This window comes from Macaca thibetana, chromosome 7, assembly GCF_024542745.1.
Source record: "Macaca thibetana thibetana isolate TM-01 chromosome 7, ASM2454274v1, whole genome shotgun sequence".
NCBI lineage: Eukaryota > Metazoa > Chordata > Mammalia > Primates > Cercopithecidae > Macaca > Macaca thibetana.
In genome coordinates this window covers 77804753-77818766 of record NC_065584.1, presented here as the reverse complement: position 1 = coordinate 77818766, position 14014 = coordinate 77804753, and the positions used below count along the sequence as shown (strand labels likewise).

Below are 14014 nucleotides of genomic sequence, written 5' to 3'. Positions count from 1 at the left end.
CCAAGGCCTTAGGAACCCACTCCTTGAACCAGTGGACTCTGGATGTGAGACATGGAGTCAAAGGAGATTATTTTGGAGCTTTAAGATTGAATGACTGTCTGATGGGTTTCAGGCTTCTGTGGGGCCTGTAGCCCCTTTCTTTTGGCTGATTTCTCCCTTTTGGAATGGGAGTATTTACCCAATACTTGTACTCCCATTGTATCTTAGGAGTAACTGACTTGTTTTTGATTTTACAGGCTCAGAGGTGGAAGGGATTAGCCTCGTCTCGGATGAGACCTTGGACTTTTGATTTAATGTTGAATTAAGAATCTGGGGATTGTTGGGAAGGCAATATTGTATTTTTCAACGTGAGAAGGACATGAGATTTGAGAGGGGCCCGGGGTGGAATGATATGGTTTGGATCTGTGTTCCCACCCAAATCTCTTGTTCTATTGTCATTCACATTGTTGGAGGCGGAGCCTGGTGGGAGGCGGAGCATTGTTGGAGGCGGAGCCTGGTGGGAGGCGGAGCATTGTTGGAGGCGGAGCTTGGTGGGAGGCGGAGCATTGTTGGAGGCGGAGCCTGGTGGGAGGCGGAGCATTGTTGGAGGTGGAGCCTGGGGGTGGATCCGTCATGAATGGCTTAACACCATCCCCTTTGTGCTGTCTCATGATAGAATTCTTGCGAGATCTTGTTTAAAAGTGTGTGGCACCTCCCGCCTTTCTCTCTTTCTCTCCTGCTCAGGCCATAGGAGGTGCCACCTCCCCCTTCACCTTCCACCTAGACTGTAAGTTTCCCAAGGCCTCCGCAGGAGCCAAGCAGATGCTGCCTTGCTTCCTGTACAACTTGAAGAACAGTGAGCCAATTAAACCTCTTTCCTTATAAACTACCCAGTCTCAGGTATTTCTTTACAGCAGTATGAGAACAAACTAATAGACAACCCCAGCAGAGGCAGTAGCATATAATGTATTTGAGAAGAAGGAATATATATGCACACAGAGCACAAAACACACCAGTCTATGATCTTGGACCACTAAGCCTGGGATAAAATAGCCTCTTTCAGATATTTTTACCATTTCAGTTCCATGAGAAAAGTGTGTGAGGAGAATATATTACTGAAAAATGTCCAGAATTACTAAATTAATAAGGTAGTGCAACGCTGAACTTAACTCAGAAAATAGGATAATACACCCTTTTAAATCAAACCAATTTTATTGTTTTTCTTTAACAATTACATGTATGAGATCAATCTAGATTAGATGATTATAATAAAAATGGAATAGAACTTTACTCTTGAGGAAATTAATACGTGTTAGGATTTAAAGATGCTTTAAATAAAACATAAATAGAAACAATTTTTATGTGGTATTTCATATCTTTTAGAAGGCATTCTACTGAGAATTATTTGTAGACTTTTAGAGGAAAAAGTGGTGGTCTTAGAGACTATCTTGCCCAGTGCTTCATTTTAGAGGTGAAAGAAATGAATGCCCCAAATCGTATGAGTTAGTAGAAGAGTTAGGCCCAGAAATGACTCAGCAATGCTTACAACTCTGCTCTGCATTTATCTCTGCACCCCATTAGTAAAAAAAATTTAAACATATACCTTCTATATATGTGTTTGTATATTTATTTGTAACTTAATATATACATAATTAATATTATATGATTGGTATAAAATGTATACAAAAGTTGAAATGTAAAAGGGCATTTACAGGGCTTCCAATTCTGGATAACATGGAATAGATGTATTTCTCTTTATTCCTCCTGCTAAGTATAGCTACAAACTCTGGACATAATAGAAATACAGGGGACTCTGAAAAGTGAAGAGAAGAAGAAAGACTGACTAGAGATCTTGACACCCATAGAATAACATAGAAGTATATTCCCTGTGTTTTCTTATTGACTCATATATCTTAGATGAGTGCTGGACAACCCTGCAACCTGAAAACACTAACAGATGCAAACAAAGGAGTGCTAAGAAAATCCTGCTTTCTCTACTTTCTCTAGGATGGGAAGGGGCAGCCAAACAGGCAAAAACTTTGAGAGGATGACTTCAACCTAACACCATGGAAAAAACTGACCCAAAGCCCCAGAGGGAAAACTATACTTCAGACCCTCATCACCCCTCAATAAGAGAAAACCCTCCCTGCCCCAGGCACACACATACAATACCCATCACCCTGCCCCTGGAGCAGTATCATTGAAAGACTATTAGCCAGTCTGGACTTTGAGTTCTGCCAGGTATCAACAATCTCCTATCAGTAGAGAGCACTTGGTAAACCCAGACTTCCAACCCATCCCAGCCATAATAAGACATTCCATCCCCTACTACTGAAGTGATGTCAGCAGAGGCCTAGTGAGGGGCCTGAAATTACATACCCATCCAGCAATGAATTACACCTCCCTATTAAAATGGCAATGGAAACTGAGTGGGGAATTGGACTTCTCCTACAACCTGGTAGTAATAAGATGGTACCTGCCATACTCTTCTGGCACAGTGTCAAGGGAATCTTGCTAAAACAGAAGATGCAAATAAAACCCTAATGATCCTAAAACAATATCAAAAATGTCTAGAACACAATCAAAAGTACTGTCACATCAAGAACAAGGAAATCCTAACTTGAATGAGAAAAGATAGTTAACAGATACCACTACCTAGATGTCAAAGATGTTGATATTATCTGACAGTTATTTTAACTCAGATATTATAAAAAGACCAATAAACAATTAGAAATATGCTTGAAACAAATGAAAAAATAGACTCAAAAATAAACAGAAAGCTTTAGCAAAAAAAGGCATTTTGGCGGGAAAAAAAAAAATTTCAGAACTGAAAAAAGTAATAACTGAATATCCAGTAAAAATCTCACCAAATTGACTCAACAGACTAAAAAAGACAAAAGAATCTATGGACTTGATGATAGAACAATGGAAGTCACCAGTCTGAACAAGAGAAAAACTAGACTGAAACAGACAAAAAAATGGACAGAGCTTAAGGTCTCATTGAGATGACAAAAAGGTTTGCCATTCATGATATTAGAGTCCCACAGAGAAGAAAGAGGGCATATTCAAATAATTAATAGCTAAACATTTCTATAATTTGACAAAATACGTAAACCTACAAATTCAAGTAGTTGAACAAACCATAACAGGATAAACCAAAGTCATTCCATACCAAGTTACATCAGAATCAAACTTCTGAAAACTAAAGGAAAATATCTTAAAAAGAGTGAGAAAGAAATAACACCTCACCTGTAGAAGAAAAATAATTCCAATGAAAGTGAGTTTCTCATGAGAATCCATGAAGGCTAGAAGGAAGCTGCACAATATCGTTCAATGCAGAAGGAAAAAAAATCTCTCAACCCAAAATTCTATATCCAGTCAAAATATCCTTTAAGAATAAAGGAAAAATCAAGACATTCTCAGTTGGAAGAAAACTAACCAGAATTTGTTCTCTAGATGACCTACCCTAAAAAAAGAGCTAAAGGAAATTATTGAAACAGAAAGAAGATAATAAAAGAAGGGAACCTGGAACATAGATAAGGAAGAAATAACAATAGAAAAAGTAAATACACAGGAAATACAATAAACTTTCTGCCCTTGAATTTTTAAAATAATATCTGATGGTTGAAAGACAATTGTAACATTCTTGTTATGATGTGGTTCTCAACGTATGTAGAGAAAATAGTTTATGCAGTTTTGTTATCAACAGGGGAGCCAAGGGGACTTAAGGAGAGGTAAGGTTTCTATGCTTCATTCAAATGGATAAAAATTTGTTACCAGAATACTATAATAAGTTATATATGTATAATATGAAATCTAAAGCAACCATTAAAAAACTATACAAATATACAATAAAGTATTTTACAGGTAAATTAGAATTACTTTTTAAAATGCTCAAATAGCACATAGGAAAGCAGAAAAATATAGAAAAGGAAAACAGAGGGGATTAACAGAAAAATAAAATATAAAATAGTAGACATAAGCCCTAATATGTTAATAATTACATTAAATATACATGGTCTAAATATATTAATTAAAAGACGGAGATTATCAGAGTGGATTAAAATTATTACCTAATATAGGTTAACTCTAAGAAATGCATTTCACATATAAACATATAGGAAAATTGAAAGTAAAACAATAGAAAAAGAGATACCATGCAAACATTAATGAAAAGAAAAGATGAATGTTTATGTTAATATTAGGTGAATTCGACTTCAGATTGAGAAAAGTTACCAGGGACAAAGGAGAACATTAAATAACTAATGAAAGGGTCAGTCCACCAAGAAGATATAGCAATCCTAAATGTATATGTCCCAAACAGCAAAACTGCAAAATAAATGAACAAAAAGAAAAAAAAGAACCTGAAAGACACGAAAGAAGAAATAGACAAACTCACACTTACAGTTGTAAATTAGAAAATAAATAAAAGTTCTGTTAAAAAAAAACCAACCAAATGGAGATTATAGAACTGAAAAATAAAATAACAGAAAAAAACAACTAACTTTATGGCCCAATAGTAGAGTGGAAACAACCAAACATAGAATCAGTAAATTGAAGACAGATCAATAGAATTTATACAATCTGAAAAACAAAGCAAAATATACTTTCAAAACTGAACAAAGTTTCAGGCTAATGGGACAATATAAAGAGCTACTGTTTGTTTCACCAGAGTTCTAGAAGGGGAAGAGAAAAAATGAGACCAAAGAAGTATTCAAAGAAAAAATGGCTGAAAATGTCCCAAACTTTGTAAAACACATAAACCTACAGATTCAAGAAGCTTATCTCACAGAAATGAAACCCAAATAGAATAAACCTCAAAAATTTCATACCGAGATATGTTATAATTAAACTTCTGAAATGTAAAGGAAAAGAAAGTAACCAGAAGGAATCGATGATAGGGGAAAAACAAGTCAAACAACAATAGATTTTTCATCAGAAACCACAGAGGCCAGAAAGAAGCAGCACATTTTAAAATAATGAAAGAAAATAGTGGTCAATTGAGAATTCTTATCTGGTGAAAATATCATTCAGTAATGACGAGTGAATAGGGACATTCTCAGAAAAAATAAAACTAATAGAATTCATTTCCAAGGAATCTGCCCTTGAAGCGTGGGCAAAAGGAGTTCTCTAAAGAGAAAGGAAATTATAACAGAAGACTCAAAACCTCAGAGAAGAAAGAACTTCCAGAAAGAAAGAATGTGTAAAAATAAGGGTAATATAATAGACTAGATTACTTCTCGTGGGTTTCTTAAATCATATCTTATGGTTGAGGCAAAAATCATAATACTATCTGATGTAGTACTTGATATATATAAAGGAAATACTTGAGGCAACTATATTTTAAAAGCAGGGAGGGAGGGCAAAAGGTCCTAAATGAAACTAAGCCTTCTACACATCACTTAAACTGGTAAAATGTCAATTACAATACATTATGATAACTTGTATATGCATATTGTATTACCTAGAGCAGTAACTAAGAAATTATACAAAACAATAAAAAATCTAAATAAATAGAGATGGAGTACTCTACTTTTTGTCAGAAGGGACAGCAATCTCACCTTGCAAAGGAACGCGCACACTAACATGGAGAGAACTATTACCATATTTTGCAATTTGCACAATTATCAAACAAGTTATCATTGTGGGTAACTAGAATTTAATCTGGAAAAAACATGCTTCTTATATTTATTCCACCATAGGGATGAAGGAACTGTGGTGTTTTTACATTAACTCCCGTCATTCATTAATTGAAAGCTGCTCCCAAATGGATGTTAATTCTGGCATTACTTAGGCAAATTCAGCATGCTTTGTGTTCAGGCAGAGTGGCCTCTAATGTTGAGAGAAAGCCCATAGGGAAGAGATGCAGATATTGACAAGTAGAAGTTGGATGATGATATTGTTCGGCTCTGTGCCCCCACCAAAATCTCATCTCAAATTGTAATCCTCAGGTGTTGAGGGAGGGACCTGGTGAGAGGTGATTGGTTCATGGGGGCTGTTTCCCCCATGCTGTTCTCTTGACAAGAGTTTTCACAAGATCTGATGGTTTAAAAGTGTTTGGCAGTACCCTCCCCACTCCCACCACCCTCCTGCTACCATGTAAGACGTGCCTTGGCTTCCCCTTCACCTTCTGCCATGATTGTTAGTTTCCTGAGACCTTCCAAACCATGGAGAATTGTGAGTCAATTAAACTTCTTTTCTTTGTAAATAACTCAGTCTCAGGTAGTTCTTTATACCAGTGTGAAAATAGACTAATACAGACGGTATACACGGAAATGGTGAAACCCAAGGGAATATAGGGAGTGGGAGTGCTGACAGCATCCGCCTTAGTAGGTTTTTGGTTTTATAAGTGATAGTGGTGGTGGTACAATTTACTGAGTTAACAAGCACAAGAAGACAAAGTTGGCAGGGAGGTATAAGAATCTGAGTATGATGAATTTACACTTTTAACACATTTGATTAGCTATATAGTTCTGAAGAAGAAAGAAGAGTATTCTTCCAGTACTGAACCTTAAGAAAATTATTTTTTAAATTAAATCTCGAGGTTTGTTTATTTATTTATTTATTTATTTATTTATTTTTGAGATGGAGTCTCGCTCTGTTGTCCAGGCTGGAATGCAGTGGCGCGATCTCGGCTCACTGCAAGTTCTGCCTCCTGGGTTCACACCGTTCTCCTGCCTCAGCTTCCCTAGTAGCTGGGACTACAGGCTCCCACCACCACGTCTGGCTAATTTTTTCTATTTTTAGTGGAGACGGGGGTTTCACCGTGTTAGCCAGGATGGTCTTGATCTCCTGACCTAGTGATCCACCCGCCTCGGCCTCCCAAAGTGCTGGGATTACAGGTATGAGCCACTGTGCCTGGCCCTTAAGGTTTCTTATAAAGTTTTTTGACATTAATTATTTTTTGACATTAATTATTTGACATAATAATAATGTCAAAAACTTTTTTTTTTTTTTTTTTTTTGAGATGGAGTCTCATTCTATTGCCCAAGTTGGAGTGCAGTGGTGCAATCTCGGCTCACTGCAACCTCTGCTTCCCAGATTCAAGCAATTTTCCTGCCTCAGCCTACCGAATAGCTGGGATTACAGATGTGCAACATCACGCCCAGCTAGTTTTTATATTTTTAGTAGAGACGGGGTTTTGCCATATTGGCCAAGCTGGTCTCAAACTCCTGACCTCAAGTGATTCTCCCACCTTGGCCTCCCAAAGTGCTGGGATTACAGGCGTGAGCCACTGCACCTGGCCTTATTATGTTCTAATGAATAAAAGGACTGCTATGTTCAGCTTTCTCCATTTATGAACAATATATACAAAATATATATATATGCATATGTGTGTGCACACACATACAGGTATAGTCTCTGTGGAATGTGTAGATTTTCCAGTCATGTTGAATTCGTTATAAATATGATCAAATAAACCATGCTCAAAAAATACATACATCCTCTATTTATATTTTAATGACGAACTGTTTATCTTAAATTGGTAACTCATACAGATTAAAATTAATAATGATAAATTTGTTGATTCAATTGTCACCTAGAAGTTTTCTTCAAATATAAAGTCTGAAAGACAAGAGCGATATAATCAAATGTCAATTATGTCTGCAGACTCTGTAGTTGTAGTTTACAATATTACATCTTGAATCTAGATGTTTCTTACTAAAATTATAGTTATGGTTACCTTGCTAAAAGTATGATACCACTTATTTAAGAACCATTTCTATGTTACAAATATATGAGATAAAGGCAGGTATAATTATTTAAAAATTTTCACAAGTTTTATGAAATATTTTAAACACAGTAGCCACATGTAGTATACATTTGTCATTTTTGGCTGCACATCTTTTGAAAACCCACCTGCATTTTTGTATTTACCACAAGATAAATTCTGTTTTCTTAAGATACAATTTTAAAACTGCATTTCCCAGCTTTTCTTGTGCCCAGAATTACAGGTGGGGACCAGTTTCCAGTAGTCATTTCCACCTACATATGTCTTCAATTTGGAAGTGATCAAGTAGGAAAAAGCTCTGGCAGAGCACACTTTTTTTTTCTGGTGGTTGTGGAGTTGGCAGTGTCATAGGTTGCTTCTCCCTTGGGACTGTTTTTGAAGCAATTCAGAAATTGGCAATAGACTAGGGATATTGTTCTGGTGAACTTAGCCTGTTTATTACCCTAGCACAATCAATGAGTATACATGCTACCTAGTATCTTTAATAAATATCTATTCTGCTTAATCTGGGTGGAATGAATGTGTTTCCTTGCAACTAAGGTTATTTAATAGAATAATTTGTACTAAAAGTGCAAGGAACCCTCAAGGAAATAAGTATCTGGGATTCATTATCTGGCAGGTTGGATTTGAAAGCTCTGAGAATACAATTAGTTCTAGAGAAAAGAGCACTGGCACCCATGGCATACTAAAATGAAACACTTGCTTATATTTATCATCTGTGCTCTTGGTTACCTGGAATAATGTTATTATAGAAGGCAAGGAAGTAGGAGAGCTTATGCTTAGAAAAGTACAATGGGCATGAAGAACATAAGAGCTATAGGGTGACTTGGCTACTTCTAAATGTGCTTAAGCTTTGAAAGAAAGGAAACAACACCTTAAAGTTTTAAATTCTCAGCTCAACATAATAAAAAAGCCAGGGCGATAAAATGATTACCCTAAAATTAGCTCTCCTCTCTGTATGGCTGATGAAACTGAAAATTAAATGCACAGTCTAATGCTGTGGTTTCTCAATTACATCAGTTGAATTCTAATGATACCATGACTCTTACTGAAAGTTAAGACACTTCCATGGAATTGTAATTGAAACAGATGGGAAAACCCTGAAAACTCAGAGTACTTTGAACACTCAAATTTACTAAACATCCCTTAGAAGAAGAAATAGCTTTTTCTCCAGTCTTGAATGGGTTGTTCCTGCTTCCCTGAAAACCATGTAAGCACATTGCCTGAGGCAGTTACCTCAGGAGGTAGTATAACTTTCTTCATAACTCATTCCTGACACTTTGCAATGCCTTGGACCCAAAGCTAGTGTCAGAGTTCAGAGTGCTCCAAAAAGCTAGGGCAAAATTAAACCCAGAAAGAAAAGGCTTACCCACCAAAGGAAAAGAAAAGCAGTGTTTTGACAAGTTATATTGGCAAATACCTGCAGGAATATATGTGAGAAAGCATTTTAAGGTACTAAAGCAGAACAAATGAAATATAATGCATATGGAAGCAACGTTTTAAATATGGGTCCAGAAAAAGGAAAATATGTGATTTCTAGAAACCATAAAAACAGACACAAGCATCTTTGAAAAGTGCAGTATCTATTCCCTACAGGATGAAAACAAAGGTGGGAGATGCTGCCATTAATATGAGCCTCATTAGCAGCACTTAACCACATTGTGATAATCAGAGTGCTTTGACACACTTTGCCTTGCTGATTGATTAGGGGGTCCCTGGGTCTGAAAACGTTGTGTAACCATTAAGGTCCCACTTGATCTGTATAAGTAACACAAAAAGAAATAAACAAACAAAAACAGCAGCAACAAATAAGCCTAGAAAACAGATTTCCAGGATTGTGCCTCCATGCCATGACTCCGAGTCAAGTCACAACACAGAATTTCTTGAATGAAGAGTAGGCTGGGAATTCTTGAGGAAGAACCCATAACCAACCCACTCCTGGGATAATGGTATTAATTTATTGATGAAGGCAGAGCCCTTATGACATACTTACTCCTTAAGTAAAGGTCCTAGCTCTTAATACTGTCACAATGGCAAATAAACCTCAACATGAGTTTTTGAGGGAACATTTCAACCATAGCACCTGTAGACACCTACTTTTTCTTTCTTGGTGATCATGGAAATGTTTATATATTAACATTTCCCATGCTCTACCTTTTCTAATAATTATTATAATTTTCCATAGGTTAGAAAATACCCAGAAAAAAATGTGAATAAATCAGAGGAGAAATGGACATTACCCAGATGTCAGGCTTGAAGCTTCATAAAGTAACTGAAGAGAATTTGGAAAACAGTAAGTGTGTTATAATTATAACTGATATTTATATAATACAAGGTTGGAACATAGCATTGTTGCTATGCTTTTGTAAATTTAATATAGTAGAAGAATATATATTGATTTTGTCCACTAAAAGATGGGCTGAGAGAGACATCACTCATTTCTGTTTGCCTATCAAATACATTTTGAACAGCCACTTTGCATTTTGATATTTTACCACACTCTAAATTCTACTCAAAGTTGATTTCATTTTAAAAACTCCCATATGTCCTAGAGAGTCTAGTAGCTAGGCTGTGGAAATGTGGCTATGGTTTCATCAATCAGAAACATTCATGCAAGACAATGACTCAGAAATGACCTATGTGCAAAAAGTTTCCATATAGTAATTTTTTAATTATGTTTTTATTATTAGACTTTAAGTTCTAGGGTACATGTGCACAATGTGCAGGTTTGTTACATATGTATATATGTGCCATGTAGGTGTGCTGCACCCATTAACTCGTCATTTACATTAGGTATATTTCCTCCCCACTACCTCTAGCCCATGACAGGCCCCAGTGTGTGATGTTCCCCACCCTGTGTCTAAGTGTTCCCATTGTTCAATTCCCACCTATGAGTGGGAACATGTGGTGTTTGGTTTTTCCATTCCTGTGTTAGTTTGCTGAGAATGATGGTTTCTAGCTTCATCCATGTCCTTACAGAGGACATGGACTCATCCATTTTTATGGCTGCGTAGCATTCCATGGTGTATATGTGCCACATTTTCTTAATCCAGTCTATATTTGATGGACATTTGTGTTGGTTCCGTGTCTTTGGTATTGTGAATAGTGCCGCAAGAAACATATGTGTGCATGTGTCTTTATAGCAGCATGATTTATAATCCTTTGGGTATATACCCAGTAATGGGATGGCTAAGTCAAATGGTATTTCTAGTTCTAGATCCTTGAGGAATTGCCACATTGCCTTCCACAATGGTTGGACTAGTTTACAGTCCCAACAACAGTGTAAAAGTGTTTCTATTTCTCCACATCCTCTCCAGCATCTGTTGTTTCCTGACTTTATAATGATCGCCAGTCTAACTTATGTGAGATGGTATCTCATTGTGGTTTTGATTTGCATTTCTCTGATGGCCAGTGATGATGAGCATTTTTTCATGCGTCTGTTGGCTGCATAAATGTCTTCTTTTGAGAAGTGTCTGTTCATATCCTTTGCCCACTTTTTGATGGGGTTGTTTGTTTTTTTCTTGTAAATTTGTTTATGTTCTTTGTAGATTCTGGATATTATTAGCCCTTTGTCACATGAGTAGATTGTAAAAATTTCCTCCCATTCTGTAGGTTGCCTGTTCACTCTGATGGTAGTTTCTTTTGCTATGCAGAAGCTCTTTAGTTTAATTAGATCCCATTTGTCAATTTTGGCTTTTGCTGTCATTGCTTTTGGTATTTTAGTCAGGAAGTCCTTGCCCATGCCTATGTCCTGAATGATATCGCCTAGGTTTTCTTCTAGGGTTTTTACAGTTTTAGGTCTAACATTTAAGTCTTTAATCCATCTTGAATTAATTTTTGTATAAGGTGTAAGGAAGGATCCAGTTTCAGCTTTCTACATATGGCTAGCCAGTTTTCCCGGCACCATTTACTAAATAGGGAATCCTTTCCCCATGTCTTGTTTTTGTCAGGTTTGTCAAAGATCAGATGGTTGTAGATATGTGGCTTTATTTCTGAGGGCTCTGTTCTGTTCCACTGATCTATATCTTTGTTTTGGTACCAGTTCCATGCTGTTTTGGTCACTGTAGTCTTGTAGTATAGTTTGAAGTTATGTAGTGTGATGCCTCTAGCTTTGTTCTTTTGGCTTAGGATTGTCTTGGCAATGTGGGATCTTTTTCAGTTCCATATAAACTTCAAAGTAGTTTTTTCCAATTCTGTGAAGAAACTCATTGGTAGCTTGATGGGGATGGCATTGAATCTATAAATTACCTTGGGCAGTATGGCCATTTTCACGATATTGATTCTTCCTATCCATGAGCATGGAATATTCTTCCATTTGTTTGTGTCCTCTTTTATTTCGTCAAGCAGTGGTTTGTAGTTCTCCTTGAAGAGGTCCTTTACATCCCTTGTAAGTTGGATTCCTAGGTACTTTATTCTCTTTGTAGTAATTGTGAATGGGAGTTCACTCACGATTTGGCTCTCTGTTTATCTGTTATTGGTGTATAGGAAAGCTTGTGAGTTTTGCACATTGATTTTGTATCCTGAGACTTTGCTGAAGTTGCTTATCAACTTAAGGAGATTTTGGGTTGAGATGATGGGGTTTCATAAATACACAATCATGTCATCTGCAAACAGGGACAATTTGACTTTCTTTTTTCCTAATTGAATACCCTTTATTTCTTTCTCCTCCCTGATTGCCCTGGACAGAACTTCCAAGACTATGTTGAATAGGAATGGTGAGAGAGGATATCCCTGTCTTGTGCCAGTTTTCAAAGGGAATGCTTCCAGTTTTTGCCCATTCAGTATGATATTGGCTATGGGTTTGTCATAAATAGCTCTTATTATTTTAAGATACGTCCCATCAATACCTAGCTTATTGAGAGTTTTTAGTATGAAGGGCTGTTGAATTTAGTCGAAGGTCTTTTCTGCATCTACTGAGATAATCATGTGGTTTTTATCTTTGATTCTGTTTATATGACGGATTACGTTTATTGATTTGCGTATGTAGAACCAGCCTTGCATCCCAGGGATGAAGCCAATTTGATCGTGGTGGATAAGGTTTTTGATGTGCCACTGGATTTGGTGTGTCAGTATTTTATTGAGGATTTTTGCATCGATGTTCATCAGGGATATTGGTCTAAAATTCTCTTTTTTTTGTTGTGTCTCTGCCCGATTTGGTATCAGGATGATGCTGATCTCATAAAATGAGTTAAGGAGGAGTCCCCCTTTTTCTGTTGATTGGAATAGTTTCATAAGGAATGGTACCAGCTCCTCTTTGTACCTCTGGTAGAATTCGGCTGTGAATCCATCTGGTCCTGGACTTTTTATGGTTGGTATGCTATTAATTATTGCCTCAATTTCAGAGCCGGTTATTGGTCTATTCGGGGATTCAACTTCTTCCTCATTTAGTCTTGGGAGGGTTTATTTGTCCAGGAATGTATCCATTTCTTCTAGATTTTCTAGTTTATTTGCATAGAGGTGTTTCTTGTTTCCTCTGATGGTAGTTTGTATTTCTGTGCGATTGGTGGTGATATCCCCTTTATCATTTTTTATTGCGTCTATTTGATTCTTCTTTCTTTTCTCTTTATTAGTCTTGCTAGTGGTCTATCAAGTTTGTAGATAGTTTCTAAAAACCAGCTCCTGGATTCATTGATTTTTTGAAGGTTTTTTTTTGTGTGTGTGTGTCTCTATCTCCTTCAGTTCTGCTCTGATCTTAGTTATTTCTTGCCTTCTGCTAGCTTTTAAATGTGTTTGCTCTTGCTTCCCTAATTCTTTTAATTGTGATGTTAGGGTGTGGATTATACATCTTTCCTGCTTTCTCTTGTGGGCATTTAGTGCTATAAATTTCCCTCTACACACTGCTTTAAATGTGTCCCAGAGATTTTGGTACGTTATGTCTTTGTTCTCATTGGTTTCAAAGAACATCTTATTTCTGCCTTCATTTCATTGTGTACCCAGTAGTCATTCAGGGGCAGGTTGCTCAGTTTCCATGTAGTTGAGTGGTTTTGAGTGAGTTTTTTAATCCTGAGTTCTAATTTGATTGCACTGCGGTTTGTTATAATTTGTGTTCTTTTACATTTGCTGAGGAGTGCTTTACTTCCAACCATGTGGTTGATTTTGGAATAATTGTGATGTGGTCCTGAGAAGAATGTATATTCTGTTGATTTGGGGTGGAGAGTTCTGTAGATGTCTATTAGGTCCACTTTGTGCAGAGCTGAGTTCAAGTCCTGGATATCCTTGTTAACTTTCTGTCTCGTTGATCTGTCTAATGTTGACAGTGGGGTGTTAAAGTCTCCCATTATTATTGTGTGTGAGTCTAAGTTT

At 36.7% G+C, this 14014-nt stretch overlaps 1 long non-coding RNA gene across 1 annotated transcript in view; it reads left to right on the top strand.

Moving 5' to 3' along the window:
* The first annotated feature begins 9901 nt into the window (after positions 1 to 9901).
* The window catches only part of LOC126959396 (uncharacterized), a 78876-nt gene continuing 74763 nt past the window's right edge, over positions 9902 to 14014 (top strand). Inside the window, exon 1 of the long non-coding RNA XR_007727526.1 lies at positions 9902 to 10004. This is a non-coding gene — a long non-coding RNA (uncharacterized LOC126959396). The remainder of the gene's footprint in view (positions 10005 to 14014) is intronic.